At 45.1% G+C, this 26,665-nt stretch overlaps 1 pseudogene; it reads left to right on the top strand.

Moving 5' to 3' along the window:
- Positions 1 to 559: 559 nt before the first annotated feature.
- LOC138416894 (kinesin-like protein KIF11 pseudogene) lies at positions 560 to 26,155 on the top strand (annotated as a pseudogene).
- Positions 26,156 to 26,665: the final 510 nt, after the last annotated feature.

The following is a 26,665-nucleotide window of genomic DNA, read 5'->3' on the forward strand; positions in this document are numbered from 1 at the left end:
CAGTACCTGCAAGAATCACTGAACTCCTAATCCAGTATCTTCAACTGTGGAGAGCAGACAAATAGGAGATGGAGGGGGTCACGATCTCTTGCTTCTCAGGATATTGTGTTTTGTTGTTTGAATTGTTTCCCCTTGCCACCATAGTTACAGATTAAAAAAAAAAAAAATCAGGTGGATATTTACACAAAGGCAGCCCAATGCCAGCCCACAGATAATGATTTATATTAACACCTTCTGGCATGAACAATGAGAGTTTCTTTGAACAGTTGAAGCTGTAGTGGAGCAAAGATTTAACTCTGCTAAAATCAAAAGAAAAATATTTGCAATTTTCTTGGTCGATAGACTGGCAGAAAACTCTTTGGAGACCACTTCTGTAGACAGAATTTCTCCTCCCCGGCCCTGCTGGCAATATTGGTGGTAGCCCAAGACCCAAGTCAGATCATCAGGCTGTCTCCAAACCATCCAATCAGTGCAACAGACAAGTCATTCCCCAGAGAAAAAAGGAGAACACCCGACCTGGAGGAGCAGACTTTTCTGATCATCTCCTTTCACAGGTACCATGGAGGATGCAGAAGTGATCGGATGCAGCCCCAGCTTTCAGGTAGCAGGTAATTCAGGGCGGGAGGATTCTGGGAGAGCACAGCCAGGAAAAGCATCTGCTTTGGGCTGGATGACTCGCTTAGTCCTTGCTCTGCCATTCACCAGCTCTGTCCCCCATTAACAAGCCAGTTTCTTCAAGTACGAAACAGGGAGACACGGCTATTATAAGAACTGAAGCCAATGGGGATGTGTATGAAGGCCTCCTGTCAACAGGTCCCGTAACAAAAATTCGTGCTAGTTTTAAATTGCAGGGACAGCAACAGCCACCTAAGCGGTTTCCCTCTTTCTCCCCAACCTCTGCCCCAACCCTCCATCCTCTCCAGGGCAGCCAGCAGGCTCTTTCTAAAACTCAGATCCAAGCATATAACTGAGTAGGGCCTGGACGGGCTGAGACCAGAGAGGCACCCAGGGCACAGGTTTGAAGGGGCACCCACTCCAGGAGGACAGGTGTAAGGCACTCGGCTCACCTTAGTCCAGCCCTGTCACTTGCCTGCTCAGGTTAAAAATGGGTGTTATTAGACTATTATTCTTCACTTCATGAGTTTCTTAAATCATATGTGATGGCTGAAACAAAGATAATCACATCACGTGATGTACTGCTCATAAAAAACACTTCAGACACTTGTACTTTTTTTTTCAAAATACAATCTTTTTATTGAAGTAGTATGTGAATACAGGTTTATTTGTATTTATTTCTTGGCCACACAGTGCGGATGCGGGATCTTAGTTCCCTGACCAGGGATCAAACCTGAGGCCCCTGCAGTGGAAGCGCATAGTCTTAACCTCTGAACCACCAGGGAAGTCCCAACAATTGTATTTTTAAAGCGTGAAAGATAAAGGGAAGGCTTCTTACTTACCTTGCAGTGTTGAAACATTGATAGCAGCATGTTAAGTCATGCACATGCATACTATAATACCTAAGCAATCACTGAGAAAAATATACAAAATACTGTATCATAAATAAATCAAAATGACATTTAAAAAACATTTTAAAAAGCCCCAGGAAGCCAAGAAAAGAGAAACAGAGGGAGCAAATTGAAAATAAAAATTTAAATGGCAGACTTTAGTCCTAACCCATCAATAATTAAGGTGCCAATGGCCTAAATATATCAATCAAAAGAGGACCAGAGTGGATTAAAAAATACCACTCAAATTGCATGCAGTGTGCGAGAAACTCACCTTGAAACTAATATCGGTAGGCTACAAGTAAAAGAATGAATAAAGTGTGATGTAAACATTACTTCAATAAAAGCAGGAGTTGTTATATTGGTAACCGATTAAGTAGACATCAGGCAACGAAAATTACTAGAGATGACAAGGGGCATTGTATAACGATGAGATCAAGCCACCTAGAAGACGTAGTAATCCTAAATGTGTGTGCGCCAAACAACAGAGCTTCAAATTACAGGAAGCCAAAACTGATGACACCGAGAGAGACGGATAAATCCATAAGCATAGCTGGAGACCTCAACGTCTAACGCATCAGTATTTGACACCCTCTATCAGTAATTTCCATATCCAGCAGACAGAAAATCAGTGAAGATATAGTTAAACTGAACAGCACCATCAATCAGCTGGACCTAATTGACATTTATAGACTACTTCATCCAACAACAGAATATACATCTTCCCAAGCCCACATGGAACATTTACCAAGGGAGGCCATATCCTGATTCATAAAGCAAATCTTAACACATTTAAAAGAATTCAAATCACTAGTAGCATATTTTCTCATCATGATGGAGTCAAACTAGAAATGGAAATCGATAACAAAGACAACAGGAAAATCTTCAAACATACGAATATTAGACAGTGCCCTTCTATATAGCCATGAGTCAAAGCGGAGGTCTCAAAAGAAAATTTTAAAAACACATAGAATTGAATGAGGATGAAAATACAACCTATCAAAATTTGTGAGAGGTGGCTAAAACCATACTGAGAGGAATTCAGAGTACTAAATGCTTACATTAAGTAAGGAAAGAGCTCAAATTAGTAATCTAAGTTATCACTTCAAGAAACTAGATAAAGATGAGCAAAGTAAACCCAAAGTGAGCAGAAGGAAGAAAATAGTAAAGAGCAGGATTCAATGAAGTGGAAGATAAAGATGATAGGGGGGAAATAGCAACGACAAAAGAACAGCTTCTTTGAAAATATCAATAAAGTCGATAAACTTCTAGGAAGACTGAGAAAAAAGAGAGAAGAAACAGCTCATTAACACCAGGAATAAAACAGTAACACTACAGATCATCTAGACATCAATGGGATAATAAGGGGAAGCGATAAACAACTTAATGCTCATGAATTTTATACTTTAGAGAAATGGACCAATTATTCAAAAACCACAAACGACGAGACTCAATCAAGATGGAATAGGTAACTTGAATAGTCCTAAAACTATTTATGAAATTGCTTTTGTAATTAAAAAGCTACTGAGAAAGAAATCTCCAGATTGTTTCACTAAAGAATTTTATCTAACATTAAAATTTTTAACACCAACTTTATACAATCTCTTCCAGAAAATGGAATAAGAAACACTTATCAGCTCATTTTATTACCTTGATGCCCAAGTCAGACAGAAGCAATACAGAAATAGGAAAGTACAGGCCAATATCTTTCATGAATTTAAACACAGACTTCTCAAATATATTAGCAAATTAAATACAACAGTGTGTAAAGAGAATTTCATAATATGAGCAAGTGGGATTTTTTTTCCTCAGGTATGCAAGACTGGTTCAATGGTCGGAAAAAAAAAATCAATATCATCCCCCAAAAATCATTTTAGTTGAAGAAAAAGCATCTGTTCATGATAAAAGTACCCAGGAACCAGGAAAAGGGGGTAACTTTCTCACAAAGAACATCATTAAAAACTCCTTCACGTGCGAAGGTCCAACATGCCTCCAGCCAAGCCTTTCTCCTTTCCATCTCACCTTGCGCTGCTAATGAGGATGCTAAATTACACACCTGGACAGACTGTTGTGATGAGCTCTATCCTCCACATGTGGGACAAGCAAAGCTGGGAGAACCTCTCTCACCAGATGAGTGGTCTTCAGTCTCCTCCCCACCCCATTTCTATGTAGAATGAATGGTTTCAATTTAAGTAAAACCCTCCAGTGACTCTGTGGCTTCCCTGTTAGCTCAGCGTAAAGAATCCTCCAGAAATGCAGGAGATCCCATTTGGATTTCCTGGGTTGGTAAGATCCCCTGGAGAAGGGACAGGCTACCCACTCCAGTATTCTTGGGCTTCCCCGGTGGCTCAGATGGTAAAGAATCTGCCTGCAATGTGGAAGACCTGGGTTCAATTCCTGGGTTGGGAAGATCCCCTGAAGGAGGGTGTGGCAACCCACCCCAGTCTTCTTGCCTGGAGAATCCCCATGGACAGAGGAACCTGGCAGGCTAGAGTCCAAGGAGTTGTGAAGAGTCGGACACGACTGAGTGACTAAGCGCGCACACACACACAGGCTCTGTAATGGGGAGTGGAGATGCAGCAAGAAACCCCCATCGCTACTAACTACAAGAAGAGAGCAACTCTTCCTGCTCCGGGGAGAGGCGCGGGGCGTCCTCCAGGGGAAGCCCATCCTCCCTGCTTCGCTGGTGCCCAGAGAACCCGCTTGAGAGCATCCTTCCTTCTCTGCCCCAAAGGAAGCGAGAGCGACCCTGCGGGAAAGGGGCAGCAGATAGATGGAGAGGCGCGCGGGCAGGGGCCTGGACATGCACAGACGTGCAAATACCCAGATTCAAGCGGAAGCTAAATGTAATGACTTGGTTAATTAAATATTGACTTTTAACTCAAAAAGTGATTAAAACAAGTTGCAGGAAAGGCTGCCGAGAGAGGAGAGGGGGCAGGGAATATTCAGAATTCTCAGGAAGGTGGAGGAGGAGAAAAGGGATTGTCAAAATGGGCTTGTCCTACTGTGTGCTTCCCAGGTGGCGCTGGTGGTAAAGAATGCTTGCCAGTGCAGGAGATGTAAAAGACAAAGGTCCAGTCCCTGAGCTGGGAAGATCCCAGGAGGAGGGCATGGCAATCCACTCCAGGATTCTTGCCTGGAGAATCCCAGGGACAGAGGAGCCTGGTGGGCTGCAGTCCATGGGGTCGCAAAGAGTCGGACACGACTGAAGCAACTTAACACACACTTACTGTATGCAGGGGGTGTGGTCTTCAGCCTCCTGGTAGATAGGAAATTGCAGACAGAGGTCATTGGGCAAAACTAGGATTTGTGGCTATCTGCTTACTTTTAGATAACATCTTTTTTCCCAGTTGCCCTCCAAGTATACCAGGAGCTTTGGGCCCCCAGGAATTAAATTGTTTCTCTGAATGTTCCTGGAACGTAACGCGGTACTTGGCAAGAGAGTGCGCTCTATAAACATTTGCAGAGTGAATGGATGAACTGCTGAACAAACAATGGCAGTGAGTGTGCAAGAGCAAGTGTGCACATGTGCAAGTTCTAAGCGCATGTGTGTGTCTGCTGAACAATGGCAGTGAGTGTGCAAGAGCAAGCGTGCACATGTGCACATGTAAGCTCTTGTGTGTGTCTGCTGAACAAACAATGGCAGTGAGTGTGCAACAGCAAGCGTGCACATGTGCAAGTGTAAGCACATGTGTGTGTCCGCTGCAGGCAGATGCTGTGGATCAGGCCTCAGGTCAGGACCTGACTCACCAGCTCAGACACTCGCAGGATCAGAGGATCTGCACAGTGTCCTCTGATCGTGTTTTTCCCCGCAGCTCACTTCCCAGTTCTCTCGGTCCAAGGCCTCGGCCTAAGTTTCCCAGGTTCCCTGCAGGCAGGTGGGGACTCCTGGCCCCATTCGGGAGTGCAGGTTCCTCCTGGGAAACATGAGGGGCCTCAGGGGCTCAGATGCCCCCCAGCCTGGGAAGTCACTCAGCCACAACTGGGAGGGGGCTCAGGATAATTCTCAGAACCTCCCACCTCCTGATTCTGTGGCCTCTCCCACTTCTAACCCCACCATCCGGGACAGCCTTTCTCCTCTGTGTCCCTCCTCACCCTGACATCATCTCTCTCAGTGATCCTTCTGGTCCTGGCTGGTTCAGTTCAGTTGCTCAGTCGTGTCCGACTCTTTGCAACCCCATGAATCGCAGCACGCCAGGCCTCCCTGTCCATCACCATCTCCCAGAGTTCACTCAGACTCACGTCCATCGAGTCAGTGATGCCATCCAGCCATCTCATCTTCTGTCGTCCCCTTCTCCTCCTGCCCCCAATCCCTCCCAGCATCAGAGTCTTTTCCAATGAGTCAACTCTTTGCATGAGGTGGCCAAAGTACTGGAGTTTCAGCTTCAGCATCACTCCTTCCAAAGAAATCCCAGGGTTGATCTCCTTCAGAATGAACTGGTTGGGTCTCCTTGCAGTCCAAGGGACTCTCAAGAGTCTTCTCCAACACCACAGTTCAAAAGCATCAATTCGAGGGGACCTTTCTCTCAATACCTGCAAACCTGTTTTCCTCCTCAGACCAGTTCCCTTTGTGCAAAATGCCCATCTGTATCTATCTGGCTCACCCTTAATGCTCTTCTATTTCCTGGATTCCTATGTAACAATTTTAAAAAAATCATTCTTGTGTTTTGTTTTGTTTTTTTTTAATCTCTGTGAAGAGCTGAAAGATCCCTGGGCCATTTTAGCTTGAGCACTTTTCGGCCGAGTTTAGGTTGCAGCAAAGGGATTTTATGAAGGATGTAAAAGTCAGTCTTTCATCAAGTCAAACAAATTGGCATATGCAACAGAAAGGTTAAAGGTAGGAAAAATGGTTGCAGCCTGGCCGGGTAGCTCAGGGGAGGGCAGGCATAGAGCTGGCGCAAGGGGGCTGTAACAGTTGCTTTTCAAGAGGAAAAGATGCTACAGGAGTCACCTTCAGAGCTGGATTCAAACTCCTCAGCTCCTGGAGTGGGGACTGGGCATGTGTTTTAAAATTGAAATGCCAGTATCATCTACAACAAACTCATGTTAACTCTGCCCGAGTTTTCATTTAGACATAAACTGTCTCGTATGTAGGACTGTAATTACATTAGGGGAAAAAAATCTGTTTATATGTCTTGAGAAATTATGATAATGAAAAATAACAGCATAACCCCCCATTAAGTCAGAAGAAAGATAATTGTATTTCATGCTGCCTCCCTGAGCTGTGCGTTGACATAGAGATGGAATTATTTCGGCAAAATGGGGCTCATCTTTGCAAAGAGGTACCCATTTCCCCCCTTAATTACACCTAACTGAATAGTCTGATTTATACTAATACCCAGTGCCTAACAGTGCATCTTCATGAAGGGAGGATTAGATTGGGAGATGGAAGAATTATAAACTGGCTTCACTAGTCATCCATGTACTATTTTATGTATGACCTCAGAGAGTGATGGTGATTACTCTAAACTCTCACCATCAGGAGTTAAGACACTGCTCTGAGATCATAGATAATAAAGCAAGCAAACAGCCACCTTTATCTACCAATAATTCTCTTTTGGATAAGCAGATGAGGAAGATTAAACATGTGGACTTCACTGTGTAATGAAGCAGACACACAAGCATCAGTGCACAGTATGTTACCGGGCTTCGCTGGTGGCTCAGGGGTAAAGAAGCCGCCTGCCAATGCAGGAGACCTGGGTTTGATCCCTGGGTTAGGAAGATCCTCTGGAAAGGGAAATTGCAACCCATTCCAGTCTTCTTGCCTGGAAAATTCAGTGGGCAGAGAACCCTGGCAGGCTACCGTCCATGGGGTTTCAAAATAGCCAGACACAACTTCGTGACTAAACAACAACAGTGGCAAAATATTGTGTATTATAACAAGTCATGTCGGGCTTCCTTGTAGCTCAGTTGGTAAAGAATCTGCCTGCGATGCAGGAGACCCGAGTTTGACCCGGGTCAGGAAGATCCCCTGGAGAAGGAAATGGCAACCCACTCCAGTATTCTTGCCTGGAGAATCCCCTAGATAGAAGAGCCTGGCGGGCTGCAGTCCATGGGGTTGCAAGAGTCGGACACAAGTTAGCGACTAAACCACCACCACCATAATGAGTAATACCCTGGGCTGCTCAGCTACAAATCTCTATGGGCAAAGTACAGCTTGGGGGCCTGGTGGGTAATAGGTTTCTGAAGGGTTTGAAAAGCAGGTTCCATTGGACAATAAGTGCAATTCGATTCGGGTCTCCCTCTGTGACAGCATGTCTTGTTTCACAATCACTTTCCAGAAAATTTACTGAATGAGCTGATTAACGTGATTGCTGACTTAATAAAAGCAGAGCAAAGCAGCCCCAGGGCTGAAATTCTAATTAACCTGACTCTGCAAACCACCATCCCATCTCCAGGCCTCAGTTTCCTTGAATCCTTCTGGAACTCTGAGTCTCTGTCTTCCTCTTCTCCTTTCAAAGGCTCATATGACTACATTGGTTCCACCTGAATAACCCGGGAAAATCTCATTATTTTCCCAGGTTCCAGGGGTTAGAGCATGAGCGTCCTTGGGGGGCAATTATTTTGCTTATTTCCACACGTGGATGCATATGGAAGGGTTTCCCAGTTGGCTCAGTGGTAAAGAATCTGCCTGCCAATGCAGGAGATGTGGGTTTGATCCCTGAGTTAGGAAGATCTTCTGGAGAAAGGAATGGCAACCCACTCCAATATTCTTGCCTGGGAAATCCCATGGACAGAGAAGCCTGGTCGCAAAAGAGCCGGAGATGGCAACTAAACAACAAATGCCTGTAGAAAGTGCATTTCAGACAGGGAACGGTAGAGGCAAAGGCTGTGAAACACTAACGAACTTAATTTGTTCAGGAGTTTAAGGGACTATCATAGCCAGGCAGTTGAACTTGAAGAGGGCAGGTGGTGAGGTCAGAGAGACAGTGAGTTCCAGATCAAAGAGAGCTTTGCGGACAGTAGGAACGTGTTTGGGTTGTGTTTCACGTGCCAGTGAAACTCACTGGAACATTTTGAGCAGGGGTGTAAACATATCTAACAATTTTTAAGATGACGGGCTTCTGCGTGGCACAAAACAAGGATAAAGTGAGAAGGCCACGGTCACGGACTATAGTGACTTGGAGCAGGATGGTGGCACTGGAGGTCATGAGAAGCTGTCAGAGTCTGGATAGCTTTAAATAATTTAAAAAAAAAGACAAGCAGAATTTTCTGATGATATTAAAGATTTTTGGATTCTCTTCTAGCTAACAGAAGCAGTGGTTTTGGAAAACTTTCTCTCTCCTCCAAGACGCCTCATAACCCTCCAACTAAAGGCAGCTGGAGTAAAAAAAAAAATGTGAAGCAATCCACATGCCTTTGCAAATACCTCCTGACCAGTCCCCCCACCCGCCTCGGTTCTCCACAGCCCTTGCCACACGGATGCAGACGTACACAATGATGGATAAAAACTCGATTTATCCATAATCGAAAGAGAGAAAGAGAAAAAAAAAAAGGGACACCTAGCAGATGTAGAACCATTTTGCTGGAATTTGAAATAATATTAATAGTAACACAGAAAGGATGTCTTCAGCATAGGATGTGTGGAAAATGCTGCTCTGAAATTGAGGGCTTGGGGGGTAATTTTGTGCTTTGCCAGCATCCTGGGCAGCACACACAGCCCTAAAGTTCACTGACGAATCTCTGCCTCCTCCTTCCATGCACTCCGAGACCACACCAGGCAGCCTTGGGCTCTGGCTTCGCTTAGCTGCGCAGGGTCTGACTGCCTGGGACTCACGCAATAGAGATGAAAGAAAAATGAGGCTGTAATTACTTTCAAAAGACACACAGCCTGGGTTTGCCTTGTGATTAAGTTGCTAGACCTTGGAAACAGCACTGGCGTCAAGGGCATGCAACCCGCATTTGGAAGGGTCCCTGTTTGGTTTAACTCTGTTTTAAAATTCCTAACAGTCATTGAACAAGGGTCCCCATGTTTTCATTTTGTGCTGGGAAACAGTCTTTCTCATTTTTATTACAGTTGCTTAAACCCTTCTCTCAAAAAACTTTCAGAGGGGAAGGGTGACCTGGGGGACATTCCTGGGACTATGGTATGGAAGGGTTTTGGGTTCTCGTGGCAGCTCCTGGATGGTTGAGGATGATGGCCCTGGGGTCATGAGTGAGGCCTCAGCAGAATGAGACCGCAGGACAAGCCAACCTTGGAGGTTCATCCCCACAGGAGGGGGGCATTATTTTACTCAAGTATAGACAAAATTGGGGGCACTGAACAGAAACTGCTCCAGCTCCAAACTTATCAACAGAGCAGCCAGGGCTCAGTGAGACCCTGATCAAACCCATCCTGAAGCAGAAGAAATGGATAAGAGAGGAAGAAATGAATGAGGAGTATCTAGGCCAGACTCTAATGATGTTCCATCTTTGGTCAGGCTCAGATCCTAAAATCATGACTTGGTTCCCAGGACATAACCTGAGCACTGGTAAGACTTGTGTGGTTTAGCCAAGACAATGGTGGCTTGTGAATTCCACTGAGTGGGACCCTCCACTGGCACACCCAGTGATCAAACACTTGGGGAGCTTGTGTTTCTTAAAACCTGAGATGGGGCAAACCTTGTTCCTTGGAAGGTGGCAGGTTCAGCTACGTTTGGGGCCCAATGCCAGATAAAAATGCAGAGTCCTGTGTCCAAACATTCTAAGACTTTCAAGACAGTAATAGTAGAGTATTAAACTAAGTAAGGGCTGAAGAAGTGATGCTTTTGAACTGTGGTGTTGGAGAAGACTCTTGAGAGTCCCTTGGACTGCAAGGAGGTCCAACCAGTCCATCCTAAAGGAGATCAGTCCTAGGTGTTCTTTGGAAGGACTGATGCTAAAGCTGAAACTCCAATACTTTGGCCACCTCATGCAAAGAGTTGACTCATTGGAAAAGACCCTGATCCTGGGAGGGATTGGGGGCAAGAGGAGAAGGGGACGACAGAGGATGAGATGGCTGGATGGCATCACGGACTCGATGGACATGAGTTTGGGTGAACTCCAGGAGATGGTGATGGACAGGGAGGCCTGGCGTGTTGCAATTCATGGGGTCACAAAGAGTCGGACACGACTGAGCAACTGAACTGAACTGAAGGGCCCCTCTGTGTGTGGGACTCCGTGCAGCTGTGCAGGTAGTATGCCCATCCAGCTGGCCCTGGAGGATGAGCTTGGCATTTATAAATGTCTGGGTTCAGGTTCAAGGTTAGTGAAAAGGATATGCAAATGAGCTCCAGCTCAGGAGGTGCCCAGGTAGCACGTGACTGTGGCATAAACGGACAGATTTCCATGTGGTTCTCACCCCCTCTGAGGATCCTGGAGAAAACCATGATCATTTTGGCAATGACTCCATTATTGGAGTAAATATGATTCTTCCTGAGACTACTCTACAGGCTCTAAGATTATCCTGTTGTTCAGTCACAAAGTTGTATCCCACCCTTTGCGACCCCATGAACTGCAGAATGCCAGGCTTCCCTGTCCTTCACTGTCTCCCAGAGTTTGCTCAGATTCATGTCCATTGAGTTGGTGGTGCATCCAACCATCTCAACCTCTGCCGCCTCCTTCTCCTCTTGCCCTCACAATCTTTCTGAGCATCAGGGGCTTTTCCAATGAGTCAATTCCTTGCCTCAGGTGGCCAAAGTATTGAAGTTTCAGCTTCAGCATCAATCCTTCCAATGAATATTCAAGGTTGATTACCTTTAGGATGGACTGGTGGGATCTCCTTGCAGTCCAAGGGACTCAAGAGTTTTCTCCAACACCACAATTCGAAAGCATCAATTTTTTGGTGCTCAGCTTTCTTTATGGTCCAACTCTCACATCCATACATGACTACTGGAAAAACCATAGCTTGACTATATGGACCTTTGTCGGCAAAGTGGTATCTCTGCTTTTCAATATGCTGTCTAGCTTTGACCTAGCTTTCCTTCCAAGGAGCAAGAGTCTTTTAATGTCATAACTTTACACACTGTCTACAATGATTTTGAAGCCCAAGAAAATAAAATCTGTCACCGTTTCCACATTTTCCCTGTGTATTTGCCATGAAGTCTTGGGACCGGATGCTACGATCTTCATTTTTAGAATGTTGAGCTTTAAGCCAGCTTTTTCACTCTCCTCTTTCACCCTCATCAAGGGGCTCATTAGTTCCTTTTCCCTTTCTGCCATTAGAGTAGTATCATCTGTATATCTGAAGTGGCTGGTATTTCTTCCAGCAATCTTGATTCCAGGTTGTGAGTATACATATATATACACACATTATATATACACACAACGGAATATTACTCAACCATAAGAGTATAAAATCTTGGCATTGCTACAATATCAGTGCCATTGCTATGACATAATTCCCTTGAGGGAATTATGCTACATGAATTAAGTCAGAAAGACAAATATCTTATGACTTCACTTATATGTGAAAGCTAAAAACCAAAACAAATGAACAAGCAAAACAAGCAGCCTCATAGACACGGAGAGCAAACTGGTGGTTGCCCAAAGGGTGAGGAGTGGGGGAATGAGTGAACCGGATGAAGGGGATTAAGAGCTACAAACTTCCAATCATAGCATAAGCAAGCCACGGGGACGCCATATACCAAATAAGGAATACAGTCAGCAAGACTGCGTGGTGGCAGAGGGCTCCTAGACTTAACGACCGTGAGCAGTTTTTAATGTACTTAAATGTTGAAGCTGAAACTCCCATACCTTGGCCACCTGATGCAAGGAATTGACTCATTTGGAAAGACCCCGATGCTGGGAAAGACTGAAGGTGGGAGGAGAAGGGATGACAGAGGGTGAGACGGTTGGATGGCATCACCAACTCGATGGATGTGAGTGTGAGTACTGGCTCTTCATTGCTTTGGGCGGGCTTTCCTCTAGTTGTGGGCAGCAGGGGCCGCCCTTTGTTGCAATGCAAGGGCTTCTCACTGTGGTGGGGGTCTCTTGTTGTGGAGCACAGGCTCCAGAGCAGGGGCTCAGTAGCTGGCAGTGCACTAGCTTGTCATTGTAGCTCACGGGCTCTAGAGCAGGGGCTCAGTAGTTGTGGTGCACAGGCTTAGCTGTCCCATGGGATCTTCCTGGACCAGGGATCGAACCCATGTCCCCTGCATTGACAGGTGGATTTCTCTCATCTGCTGTGCCCCCAGAGAAGTCCTCCTCCATCTTTCTTAACACAGCTTATTAGGGCAGGACTTTGCCAATTTTATAATATTCGTTGCTGTTTCTCCAATGACTGTCCCTTAGGAAAGTGCAACCATCATTGAATGGATCTGAAGAGGGTCCCTGTGTGCAAACTCTGCTCTTGCCTTGTTGCCAGCTGTGTAACTCTAGATGAGTTACCACCTCCTCTGAGCCTCAGTTTCTTTTTCTGAATACAGAAACAAGGCCAACCCCAAGGTGAGTGAGCCAAATAACCCACAAGAGAGGAGAACACCTGTTCCCTTCAAGGGAGATGGCAGGCATCCTCTCCCTGTCTCCCTTTCTACCCACAGCCCCTGATTTAATTCAAGAGGATCATCAGCTCCTGCCTGGACAGGCTCAGAATTCCTTTTGACTCACTCCACCCCAGCCTGGCCCCAAAGAGAAGGAGAAATGGGATGGGAAACAGGCTGGAATTATTGCCTGCCTTTCCAGCCAAGTGCTATGGGAATGTGTACATCCATTACCTCATTTCCCTTAAAAAGACCAGGTAACAACCAGATGGAGGGAGAGCTGAGCCTCTGCCTTTGTGTAAGTAACGAAGTGGGCACCAAGATCGAGGACAGGAAGGAAGGTTGGTTTACTCTGAATGAGCCTGGGAGATAAGACCCACTAGTGCAGCTATGCAAGCACATCCACAGCCATTGCCTTCTGGGGATGAAGGGCTAAGTCACTTCAGTCATGTCCAATACTCTTTGTGACCCCATGGACTGTAGCCCGCTAGGTTCCTCTGTCCATGGAATTTTCCAGGCATGAATACTGGACTGGGTTGCCATGCCCTTCTCCAGGGGATCTTCCTGACCCAGGGATTGAACCCGTGTCTCTTGTGTCTCTCCTGCATTGGCAGGCGGGCTCTTAATCACTTCACCTGGGGATGAAGACACCTATAGATTATTCAGCAATGACCCTGGAGTTTCTAGGCAGCTTCTGGGATGGGGAGCATGGAATCACCACCCCAGCCCCTTTCCCCACTGCCCTCCAACTCCTCCTAGCAGGTGGATCCAGTGCACGTTTTAACTCCAATTTCAGCTTAATTGGCAGCTGCTGTTGTTGCCTGGGGACCCCTATCTTTTTACATGTTATTGTAGATCAGTTGCCCACCGCTGCAATAAAGAACTCTCACTGGGTTGTCTAGAATTTCTAAATCAGTGCTGCAGAGAGGCTGGTGGGTAAAACAGGCAGGCTCCCTGCCAAGGGTGATAAGTGCTTGACTCAAGCAGGTGACCCTGGGGTCCTTGCCTCCTGAGATCAGCCCCTCCCCAACAACATCTCAAGGAGGGAAGTGGCTTCCCTGCTATGAGACTGATGGAAGCACACACACCGTGGCTACCTGGCACCCCTTGGCATCCTTTAGTCTGGATGCTAACACACTCACCAGCTTTAACGACTTTCTGGTTCCCAACATGGTTCTTGCAATTATGGGGCCGAGGAGAGAGGGGCAGATGGTCGGATATTAGATCAGCGATCATCAAATTGGAGTACTCAGACCCCTGGGGGCACTCGGTGACTTTGTAAGGGTTCACAGGCACAAACTGTTTTAAGAGAATCAATATCCAGACCCCTCGCAACCGGCGTATGCTCTCTGTGGGTTCTTTTCCACATTCTCTTTTACAAACCCCCTTCTCCCCCTTTATAAAAGGAAGATTGATCGGTTGGGATGCCAGCAGAAAACAGATGGCACTCATATTGGCTAATTGGAGGAGAGCTTCACATAGGTACTATTTAAAACTTGTGAGCAGGGTGGAGGGGAATGACAAAGGCTATTGCGGGGCCCTGGCTGTACCACCAGGACCCTGGGTGGGGTGAAGTTGGGGAAGGTTTCTGGGACTTAAAGGCAGACAGGAGCTGTGACCTGGAGGGGATGCACCCAGCTGGGGCCACTCCCTGTGGGGTCCAGTAGAATGAAGACCCGCCCTCGTACTTCCTCGTCTCCCACCCATTCTCCCCACGCATCAGCAAACTCATTCAAAAGCCAGAAAGCAAGGCAGCCCATTTCTGTGGAAGGCACACAAAGCATCGAGTGACATAATTGAAGCTCTTCAATTCCCATCTATTTACGTGGATCAAGGTCCACTATCCTTCCTGTGCCTCACGCTCAGTCGTGTCCAGTGCTTTGCAACCCCCATGGACTGTAGCCCACGAGGCTCCTCTGTCCATAGGATCTCTCAGGCAAGAATACTAGATCGGGTTGCCATTTCCTTCTCTAGGGGAACTTCCCAAGCCAGGGATCGAGCCCCTGTCTCTTACGTCTCCTGCACTGGCAGGCAGGGTCTTTGCCAACTGAGTCACTTGTGAAGCCCAAGATTCACCATGCTTATATCAAATCAAACTAAAGTTATTTTTTAAAGGAGGGAATAGCTGAATCTTGTCCCTTTATATCAACAATACTCATTTGTGACTATGTGAACAAACAGCCCTGCCCACAATATTTATATTGTTTTGATCATTCATGCACTACTCACAAATAGAATCATGTATTAAACATTTGGAGTGTGTGGTCACAGACATTTGTAAATTTTCTATGTTAACTCACCCATGGTTTTGTGGCATTGAAGATCGATGAAAGATTTCCAAGCATAAAAATAGAGCACATCCCCATCAAATTCTGCCAGAAAAGGACAAGTTTGAAAGAAAATGGAATAATGAGAAATTTCCATCAATTAGAGCTGAGTTTCTCATACATTTTCCAAATCATTGATGATGTATATCAAATTTCTGTGGTCCTGAGCTTCCACCAGACATAATTGAAAAGTGATCTAAAAGTTTTCTTTTAGAATATGAGTGTTAAATATTTCTGGTGTGATGATTTACATGTATGTTTTAAAATTAGGTGTTAAAAGTGTGTGGGGGGTGGTTACATGGATTTTTAACTGCAGAAGGAAATAGAAGGGATGAATTTGGAGAATTCAGCAGGGGTCCAAGGGTGATGTGGGTGCTTCATGTGACTGGAGATCAGGGGATGAAATAAAATAAGAATCTAGAAGATGACCAGGACAGACCTCATCTAGACCCCGAAAAGAAATAATATGATGTCAGAAGATCTCTGGGGTCAGAATAGGTTTCATAGAGAGGACCCGAGGCTTACCAGGGCTCAAAACCAGGGTGGGGGTTTGAACACATCAGGGGAAACGCTGCCAGGACATTTTAGAAAGAGGAAATTGGCTTAAAGACCCTCAGTTCAGTTCAGTCGCTCAGTCACGTCTGACTCTTTGCGACCCCATGAATCGCAGCAGGCCAGGCCTCCCTGTCCATCACCATCTCCCAGAGTTCACTCAGACTCACGTCCATCGAGTCAGTGATGCCATCCAGCCATCTCATCCTCTGTTGTCCCCTTCTCCTCCTGCCCCCAATCCCTCCCAGCATCAGAGTCTTTTCCAATGAGTCAACTCTTTGCATGAGGTGGCCAAAGTACTGGAGTTTCAGCTTCAGCATCATTCCTTCAAAAGAAATCCCAGGGTTTATCTCCTTCAGAATAGACTGGTTGGATCTCCTTGCAGTCCAAGGGACTCTCAAGAGTCTTCTCCAACACCACAGTTCAAAAGCATCAATTCTTTGGCGCTCAGCCTTCCTCACAGTCCAACTCTCACATCCATACAGGACCACAGGAAGAACCATAGCCTTGACTAGATGGACCCTAGTTGGCAAAGTAATGTCTCTGCTTTTGAATATGCTGTCTAGGTTGGTCATAACCTAGGGGTCCTCTTTTTGCAATCAACAACTACAAAATGATAATGCCACAGTTCTATATCCAGCACATATTTTCTAAGCACTGAGCTAAATATTTACTCCTCCATCTGTATGTATATACCCCACTCAACAATCCCTATAGGCGTGTGTGCACAGTCATACCTGACTCTGTGACCCCAAGGACAGGAGCCTGCCATCCTCTGACCGTGGGATTTCCCAGGCAAGAATATTGGCATGGGTTGCCATTTCCTACTCCAGAGGATCTTCCCTATTTAGGAATCGAAACGGAGTCTCTTCTGTCTCTGGCACTGGCGGGCAGATTCTTTCCCAGAGCGCCACCCGGGAAGGCCGGTCCCTATAAGGAGAGGCTTTATCATCACCATCACCCATTCACAGGAGAATGAGCTTGTTAATTACCTTGCCCAGATTACTCATCACCTGCTAAATGGTAAAGCTAGACTTTTAAGCATTTAAACCCCAGTCTTCAGGTTCTGGCATCCTTCCTTTAACCACCAAACCGCATTACCGCCTCTTTCATTTGGTTGGTGGATTACTATACAGATATCTCATCTTTATTTCACGAGGCAAATAATTGAGCCCTGGCTGGTGCTGGGCCCTGTGCATCTTAACTGTGGGTTAAGAGACCCTCTAGAAACCCACTCCAGTGAGGTTTAATCACCTCCTGCTGACTTGGTAAGGAAGGACAACTCACCTTCTGAGCCTTGGAAGGTAAGCCATATTCTCTGCCATTCTCCCCTCATCCTGCAGCCTCGGGGCCCAGTTCCCCCGCCCACCTCCCCTGACCAAGCCCCAAGCATCTGCTGCACTCATTCCCATAGCTCTTACCTGCTGCTTCTCACCACCCAGCCTCCACCCCCGGGGAGTTTTGTGTTCTCTTTCTACCAGACATTTCACTGGAACTACACAATTTCTTCTCAACGACCTCCTCCTCTGCCCAGGTCCTAGCCCAGTGCTGAGCAACACGGACTGTGTGTTAGTGAGATTGCAGCCTGCTGTGAATTTCCAAGACTGATAGTGCCTTAGAGATAAGTGTATCTGTGTCCATTAAAGGTGCGTACTGCAGTGCTCGCACTGTGGCTCTCAAGACACTGAGAGCCCAGGCCCCCTCCACCTTGTTGCTCAGCCAGGCTCAGCATAAGGCTTCTCATTCCAGCTGCAGGAAACTAGAAAGCAGCTTGTGGTCCTTGCGATACTTCCCAGAATTTGGACACGGAGCTTACACTCACGTTCCCACTGATTGAACTGGCCATGAGCCCCTGCACAAGTTCCTAACAGACTCCAAGTGATCAGATAAGGCTCTGGGATTCCACAGCTCCAGAAGAGATCATGGATACTGGGGGACCGCCAGGAAGGTCAGACCCAGCAGCCGACGTATTCTTTTCACTTGATCCTGACTCTTCTCCTCCCCCTCAACCTCCAACCCTCTGTGTCTCACTCCTCACGGGGTTCAGGGGCCAGGGCGGCTTCTCTCCCACTTTGTGACCAGCCCTCTTCCTTACCCCACCCCTCAGGAGAATCCATCTTCATTGTTATGAATATCAATGCTGAGAAGAACTCTCCAGGGACTTGTTGTCCACCAACTCAGAACACTTGGCATTTGTGGGAACGTGTTCACAGATGGCCCACCATTGATTTACCATCGAATTTTCATATTGTGAAGCAAAAAAACATTTTCTGCTCTGTTAGTCTGTCAGCTGCTGCAGGCAGGCGACAAGGAAAGGTTCCCCACTCCCCAATCAGACAGTTCGGTGGCTCTGAGGATCACCAGCTGCTCAGACTCAGAAAGGATAGGCACGCGGAGCAGAAGGTCCTGACCACGCCTCTGTCAGGGGACTCGGTCGCCTGTGTCCACTCGGCTCAAGCAGGAAAGGAATTTAATAAGCAGCAATAGGAAGCTCCCCAGCTCTCTGGGAGGGACAGCAAATCAGGCTTCTGGGAGTCTCTGCAGCCGGGAATCCTGTCTCAGTTACACTGTGGAGCTCTGCAGTGTTAACCTGAGCACTGGATTCCAGCTGTTTGGTCCCAGCTGTCTCTGGAGACAAGTCACGATGCCCCCATCACCAGCGCAGAGTCGTCACTAACCCTGCTTCTCTGCATCACCAGCTTTCAGGGAAGCCTCCATGTGCCGACTGGCCAAGCCCTGGTCAGGTGAGAGCTCTACCTGCAGGAGAGGTCGTGGAAGCCGGGGATGGGATGGCAGCTAAGACAGGAAGTCCCCCGCAGGCACTGGCAGTGTTTAGATACGAGTGTCAAGCGCCATCTGCCCCTACAAGGATTAAGTCACAAGCCACTGCAGTCACTGACCTTCAACACATCCTGAAAGGAGTTCAGGCCGGAGATCAGGAGGGAAGCATTCGGGGCTCTGGGCAAAACTGGCAGAACACGTCACATGTTAGATATTTTCAGGAGAAGATCTTATGAGCCCAGATTCTTGCATCTCTCCGTATCTAGCAAAGCACTAAAATCACTAACATAAACACCTGCTCTTTGTGACTGGCAACAAGCCTCTGCCAAAATACGAGCTTGACTGCGAGCACCCCTCTCATTCAGATCACTGACCTTCCCTGAGGGCAGTTCATCAGAGCTTTCTGAGACACTGTCTTCTGGGGTCTAGTCCTCATTTTGCCCCCAGAAAACAACTCATAACTCTCAAGTTGTGCTTTTTTTTCCCAATTGACATGCAGGGCAGCCAAAACCCTGCTAAGTGTCTCCTCCAAACAGGGCAGGTCTTACCCTTCTCTTCCAATTGTATTTGAAGTTCTGAGGACAATCTTGTTAGGAAGAATTCTTGATTATTTTTCACTATTTCTGTATCCGTTGGGCTCTTTGGTCACAAGCAGGAGAGACTGGCTCTAGTTAACTTAAGCCAAAAAAAAAAAAAAAAAAGAAGAAGAAGCTATGTTGGAAAGCTGTGGGAAGGTCACCAGTGAAACAAATTTGTGAATCGAGTTTTATGAAAAGAGTAGAACATGGAAGCTTCGGAACTCTAGATATTAGAGACTGTGACATACTATTTGGTCCTACCTTGCTTCATGGCACTTCTCAGTACCTGAAACTATCTTGTTTATCTGTTTGTAGGTCCTTTATTTTCTGTTCTCTCAGATTGGGCAGAGATCACAGCTATTCTGTTCCACGGTCTCCACCGCCAGCACAGAGCCTGGATTAAGGCCAGCTGCCAGGGGGAATGCTCAGGAAATATTTGATGAAAAAAGACACAGAAGAGCTAATGAAGATGATGAGCTGAGCTCCAGGATTCCCAATTCTCATCTGACTCGATGAGAATTCAAAGACTTGCAGGATCAGGACGTGTAGATCCAAAAGGGAAGCAACTTGGAAAGATTTGGAAGCTGAACAAAATAACCAACCCTCTTGTTTCCTCTTACGTTTAGACTTCAATCTAACCATCCATCCCCCAGGAGACATTCATCAGCTTTTCTGGAAGAAGCTGCCTTCTGCTTACTGTCGGATATCCTCAAAGTGCCAGGAGAAGATTAGTTGATGGGAAGGCTCGGATCTAAGCACAGCTGTTCCCTAGTGTTTCGGCACGAGGGATCGGTTTCATGGAAGACAATTTTCCCACAGACCCGGTTGGGGGGATGGTTTCGGGGTGATTCAAGTGCACTACATTTACTGTGCACTTCATTATTATTATATCAGCTCCACCTTAGATTATCAGGCGTCAGATCCCAGAGGTTCAGGACCCCAGTTTTAGAGAATATTGGGCTGTACCTGTCACTCCATGGAGATCCTCATTTCTCAATACAGAGGAGCTATGACCTGGAGCAGAAAAACTGAGAACCTGCAAATGTAAAACACACTGGGAGCGTAGGCAGAGGCATCGGAATTGGATCAAATTTTCCCCCCTGGAGTCCAATTTGGAGGCATTAATAGGCAGCCCAGTTTTTTAATGATCTCAAATATTTGGTGAAAAAAATGCTATAAATGTCTGTATTAAATCCAGCTGTTGTCATATTAAAAAATGTCAGCTGGTTGTTTATTCCTATGGTTTGCTCAGAAAGCAACAAAAGCTGGTGACCTATTTTGTAAGAAACTGCACTGAAAGGAACAATATTAAATTAGGTGCCTGTCTATTCCTCCAAGCTACCTCATATTCTTTGCTTCACACTGAAATTCCTTCCCCTTGTTTATCCACATTGTTTCCTTCCAAGTAAAACTTATTACAAAAATTCCCCAGGGTATTTTTTTCCCCTTTTCCTTTCTTGACTCTGGTTAAATAAACTATTGATTTTGTTTTCAAGGTAATTTAAGGAGGGAATATAGTTCCGATTTGATAAGTATAACCTTAACGCATTCAGAGTAAACACATTTTAGGGGTTCAATTAAGGCTTAAAAAAATCAAATTGACCAGATGATTGACTGTCATGGGGGTGTTGAAGAGCATGGAGCTGCATGGTATTAATAACAGAGACAAATTAGCTAAAGGGAAGTGAATATTAGTGCCTGGTTGGCTATTCCAGAGACATGTGCTTTATGAGGATGAATTAATACTCAGTTTCCCAGAAGGAAACAAAATAAACTGTAATTTTTGAGAAGCCAACAGTGCTTGTTCGAAATGGGCCAAGAAAGACTCCAGGTTTCCAACGGTGTCACCGTTCAAGCATCCGAGCGCCCCGATTCACGTCGCCTCTGACATCAGACTGCCAAAGGCCAATGGGCACATGAGCTAGAACTGCCTGTTGAAAGCAGCCTGTCTTCTCTTGCTCACATGAGGAAATATCCAGCATCCACCCATTGATTGCTCTATAAAGTATCCTGTAGCCTCAGACCGAAAGCATTAAAACTGGGTCTCAACGTTTGCATGGAAACAGAAATAGGTATGTTTTATATGCGTTAAGTTCATCTATGTGTGCACACACCAAAGTGATGGAACACAATGGAAGATTCTGTGGGTTGAAAATGCAGCTGCTTATAAATTACAGACTAGCGCAAGATACACTTAGACTACACAGTGCTGTACAGACATAAAGCGTCGTCTTCATCAGCATCATGGCTAGACTTTGAACACCACTGTAAGCGCTTTACGCTTATTTTACTTATCAATGCCCTGAAATTAGTGTTGTATCTGTTCTCATTTTACAAGTGAGGAAACTGAGACGCAGGGAAATTAAGCAACTTTCCCAAGGTCAGGGATGGGGTCAAGTGCATGATAGGATTGACCCTTGTCACCTGTGAACTGGGAGTGGCCATGTGCCCGACAAGGGCCAGTGGAATGTGACGGGAAGTGTGTGTCACTCTGGAGAGGATGTCACGGTGATCCGTGATGTATCTTGCTTTCTTGCTGAGGTGACACTTTCTAGATGGTGAGGAACTGCCATTTCGGGTCTGTAAGTCAGGGTCTTGTGAAGTCAGATGCCCACTGCCCAGCCATGGACATAAATCTGAGTAGATAATAAATGCTGTCGCTTCAAGCTACTGAGATCGTTTCTTTTTCCTCACATGTTATGGGAAAATTACATCAGATATCACAGAGAACTTTAGCTTCATCTAAATGTTTTCATTACTTATTAAAGGAACATATTCACATATCACTTGGGTAATTAGTTAATAAAAAGAAACCTAGGATGCTCTAACGGCAGTAGAATTAATCTTTAGTTTGTAACCCAAGTAAAATAAGGCATCCTGGACATCTGTGTTCCCAATGGCTAATGATTAATAATTAAAGCTTCATTTTATATTTAAAGAATTTTGTTATGCTGGTGTGTACTGCTCTCTTCTTTTACCTCTGATATAAGATATTCAGTTGTCTCCTTAAAGAGTAACTCGACCTAGTTTATGTCAAAGAAATCTTTTGTTTTCAAATGCTTTTATAGCACATTTTTCTATGTGGTTAAATGCTTTGCAAATAGGGAGCATTGGTAAAAATCTGCCTACTAATGCAGGAGACAAAAGAGTCGCGGATTTGGTCCCTGGGTTGGGAAGATGCCCTGGAGGAGGAAATGGCAACCCACTCCAGTATTCTTGCCTGAAAAATCCCACGGACAGAGGAGCCTGGCTGGCTACAGTCTATGGGATCGCAAAGAGTCAGGCACAACTGAGCACAAATTTGGCAATAACTCTTCAAGTATTATTAATCCTCCCAGAGTTCGTGGGTAAGGAAGCCAGGATTTGGTCTACAGGTGTGTGTGTGGGTGGGGGAAGGGGGTGGGGGGGGGTGTACGGGTATGTGTGGGGGTGGGGGGGCAGGGGGTGTTCAGAGTTCCAACCTTTAATTATTACTCCATCATTTTCCTAAGGATCTAGAACAACCCATCAATAATTACTCAAGTGAATGAATTTCACTTTACCAATACCTTTCATTTGGATGTCACAGCAGTCCATTGGCCAAATGTGTCATTAATATCCCCAAGTTATAAGAACCGAGTCTTGGCAACATGATGGGAAAAGGAGGTGGTAGAATTGGGCTAGAGCAAAGAACATACTCAATAAGCCTAAGGTTAACCAGAAACTCACCAAGAAAGCTCTGATTAAGGTTGCTCTTGCAGGCAGTGAGAGAACATCAGCCATTCTGGAGCAGTTGACAAGAGAGCTCGGGAAGCTGGAAATATTGATCAGTCCCTGTTGACCCTGGGAAGGGTTATCACTATTCTTGTAGAAAGAACACCTCATGTTCCTTATCGAGGATGTGAACTGACTAGAATCCTCCAGGACTCTCTTGGGGGAAGTACAAGAACATCTATCATTGCAACAGTTTCTCCTGCATCTCTCAACCTGGAGGAAACTCTGAGTACATTGGGATATGCTCATAGAGCAAAGAACATACTCAATAAGCCTGAGGTTAACCAGAAACTCACCAAGAGAGCCCTGACTAAGGAATATACAGAAGAGATAGAGCATCTGAAACGGGATCCTGCTGCAACTCGTGAAAAAAAATGGAGCGAACTTTTTTTTTTTTTAGTTTTTTATTTTTTAAATTTTAAAATCTTTAATTCTTACATGCATTCCCAAACATGAACCCCCCTCCCACCTCCCACCCCATAACATCTCTCTGGGTCATCCCCATGCACCAGCCCCAAGCATGCTGCATCCTGCGTCAGACATAGACTGGCGATTCAATTCACGTGATAGTATACATGTTAGAATGTCATTCTCCCAAATCATCCCACCCTCTTCCTCTCCCTCTGAGTCCAAAAGTCTGTTATACACATCTGTGTCTCTTTCCCTGTCTTGCATACAGGGTCGTCATTGCCTTCTTCCTAAATTCCATATATATGTGTTAGTATACTGTATTGGTGTTTTTCTTTCTGGCTTACTTCACTCTGTATAATCGGCTCCAGTTTCATCCATCTCATCAGAACTGATTCAAATGAATTCTTTTTAATGGCTGAGTAATACTCCATTGTGTATATGTACCACAGCTTTCTTATCCATTCATCTGCTGATGGACATCTAGGTTGTTTCCATGTCCTGGCTATTATAAACAGTGCTGCGATGAACATTGGGGTGCATGTGTCTCTTTCAATTCTGGTTTCCTCGGTGTGTATGCCCAGCAGAGGGATTGCTGGGTCATGAGGCAGTTCTATTTGCAATTTTTTAAGGAATCTCCACACTGTTCTCCATAGTGGCTGTACTAGTTTGCATTCCCACCAACAGTGTAGGAGGGTTCCGTTTTCTCCACACCCTCTCCAGCATTTATTGCTTGCAGATTTTTGGATCACAGCCATTCTGACTGGTGTGAAGTGGTACCTCATTGTGGTTTTGATTTGCATTTCTCTAATAATGAGTGATGTTGAGCATCTTTTCATGTGTTTGTTAGCCATCCGTATGTCTTCTTTGGAGAAATGTCTATTTAGTTCTTTGGCCCATTTTTTGATTGGGTCGTTTATTTTTCTGGAGTTGAGCTGCATAAGTTGCTTGTATATTTTTGAGATTAGTTGTTTGTCAGTTGCTTCATTTGCTATTATTTTCTCCCATTCAGAAGGCTGTCTTTTCACCTTGCTTATATTTTCCTTTGTTGTGCAGAAGCTTTTAATTTTAATTAGATCCCATTTGTTTATTTTTGCTTTTATTTCCAGAATTCTGGGAGGTGGATCATAGAATACTTAGGAATATATCTACCTAAAGAAACTAAAGACCTATATATAGAAAACTATAAAACACTGATGAAAGAAATCAAAGAGGACACTAATAGATGGAGAAATATACCATGTTCATGGATTGGAAGAATCAATATAGTGAAAATGAGTATACTACCCAAAGCAATTTACAAATTCAATGCAATCCCTATCAAGATACCAGCCACATTTTTCACAGAACTAGAACAAATAATTTCAAGATTTGTATGGAAATACAAAAAACCTCGAATAGCCAAAGCAATCTTGAGAAAGAAGAATGGAACTGGAGGAATCAACTTGCCTGACTTCAGGCTCTACTACAAAGCCACAGTCATCAAGACAGTATGGTACTGGCACAAAGACAGACATATAGATCAATGGAACAAAATAGAAAGCCCAGAGATAAATCCACACACATATGGACACCTTATCTTTGACAAAGGAGGCAAGAATATACAATGGAGTAAAGACAATCTCTTTAACAAGTGGTGCTGGGAAAACTGGTCAACCACTTGTAAAAGAATGAAACTAGATCACTTTCTAACACTGCACACAAAAATAAACTCAAAATGGATTAAAGATCTAAATGTAAGATCAGAAACTATAAAACTCCTAGAGGAGAACATAGGCAAAACACTCTCAGACATGGAGTGAACATTTCTGAAGAAAATTTTAGAGCTATGAGCTAACTGTTCAAGAGGAAGAAATTGTAGGATTGGTTGAAAAAATTGCTGCTGTTGAGGAAGAGCTAGATAGGGTTACAGAATTGTTTAAGGACGGTAAAAATGAACTTAACCAGTGCACATCTGACCTGCAAAGTAAGACACAGGAACTTGAAACACTCGAAGACAGGAAACGAAATGACAGCTTGTTGAAGACTATATCACCTCGGCTTGGGAAAGTACAGAGGAGAGACTTCATGAGGCTGCCAGCAGGATGCTTAACACAGTTGAAGGAAAGGCAGTTGATCAGCATAACACAGAAGCTCAGGATGTTTCTGGCAAAAACTTGAACAGTCTGTTTAATAATATGGAAGAATTAAGGATGGCAGCACAAAACAAAGGCCATGCTGGACGTTCACGAGGCCTTGCGTGGTGCCCTGCTGACGTCCAGTGTGTCTGCATCAGACACCATTACTGCAGTACTTGGGTCTCTCTCATCGATTCCAGAAAATGTGTCTACACTTGTTTCTCAGACGTCTAATATGATATTGAAAGAACAGTCGCTAGCAGCAGAAAGTAAAACTGTACTTCAGGAATTGATTACTGACCTCCTCAGTTCACTGGGAACATCTTTATCCCCCCAATGTGGCATCTATCCTAGAAATCAGTAGCCAACTGAACAATATTTTCAAGACTTCATCTATTGTGGCTAATAAGATAGACGATCAGAAGGAGGAAATGGATGGCTTTCTTAGTACACTGTGTAACAATCTACATGAACTAAAAGAAAATAGTTTCTTCCTTGGCTGAATCACCGAAGCTGTGTGAAAACTTAACTGAAGACGTGAAGAAAGCAAAGAAAATATATTCACAGGAACTTTACCAGTTAATCAGTCTTTGGGAGGAGAGATTCTGTGATTTGGAGGAAAAGTATAAAAACATCCAGAAAGCAGTTAGCAGTGTTCAAGAAAATACAGAGCAGTACGCTGTTTTTACAGATTAATCTACAGATTAATTGTTCCCGTTTCACCACCATCACCAGGCCGACCACTGGCAACAAGAAGAACTAAAAGACATGGGGCATCAAATGTCAGCTGTCACTGGAGAGGCCCAGTTGTCTATGAAGCCTCTGTTGCAAGATGGTGTCTCGTCTCTTTGAGCAGCGAAAGTAAGCAGGAAGCCCAATCATGGAGAGCTCAACTATTTTTATTCTTGGTTTTTGATTGCCTTCCTTCTCAATTCAGTTCATTTCAGTCGCTGTCATATCCGACTCTTTGCGACCCCATGAATCGCAGCAAGCCAGGCCTCCCTGTCCATCACCAACTCCCAGAGTTCACTCAGACTCATGTCCATCAAGTCGGTGATGCCATCCAGCCATCTCACCCCCTCTGTCATCCCCTTTTCCTCCTGCCCCCAATCCCTCCCAGCATCAGTCTTTTGCAATGAGTCAACTCTTTGCATGAGGTGGACAAAGTACTGGAGCTTCAGCTTTAGCATCATTCCTTCCAAAGAA

Source organism: Ovis canadensis, chromosome 13, assembly GCF_042477335.2.
Source record: "Ovis canadensis isolate MfBH-ARS-UI-01 breed Bighorn chromosome 13, ARS-UI_OviCan_v2, whole genome shotgun sequence".
NCBI classification, from domain to species: domain Eukaryota; kingdom Metazoa; phylum Chordata; class Mammalia; order Artiodactyla; family Bovidae; genus Ovis; species Ovis canadensis.